The sequence below is a fragment of the Apis dorsata genome, unplaced genomic scaffold (assembly GCF_000469605.1).
Source record: "Apis dorsata unplaced genomic scaffold, Apis dorsata 1.3 scaffold_630, whole genome shotgun sequence".
Lineage (NCBI taxonomy): Eukaryota > Metazoa > Arthropoda > Insecta > Hymenoptera > Apidae > Apis > Apis dorsata.
The window spans coordinates 58,013-58,483 of NW_006263825.1; positions in this window are offsets into that span (position 1 = coordinate 58,013).

Here is a 471-nt window from a genome sequence, read left to right on the forward strand (position 1 = left end):
ATTTTTTTAAACGTGATGTGATACGCTTCGCTTGCCACGTAAAGAGTGTTTCGAGTGTGCCAATACCCCTCCTCCTTCCCCCTCCCTTCTTTGTACTTTTGTATATATATTTACATTTCTATATGTATATGCGTATTAGCTACGAATAAGGAGAATCTGTCTGTCTGTCTCGAAGGGAAGTTCTGTATATACATATATATATATAACGAACGATGGAATAACGATGGACAGCGAGAGACACGGATGTACAAAATCGCAGACGATTTACAATTTACAATAAAGCGATACATTACGATACAACACAACGAACAATCGATATAAAATCGATACAATTCAATCGATCGATGACAACGATCGAGTTTATCTCTCCCCCCCCTCCCCTCCCCTCTCCCATTTATTTTTAGCACCTTCGGTTTATTGCACAGCCGAGTCAGACGGCGAGGCGAGGAACGAGGTTTTTTTTTTTTTTTT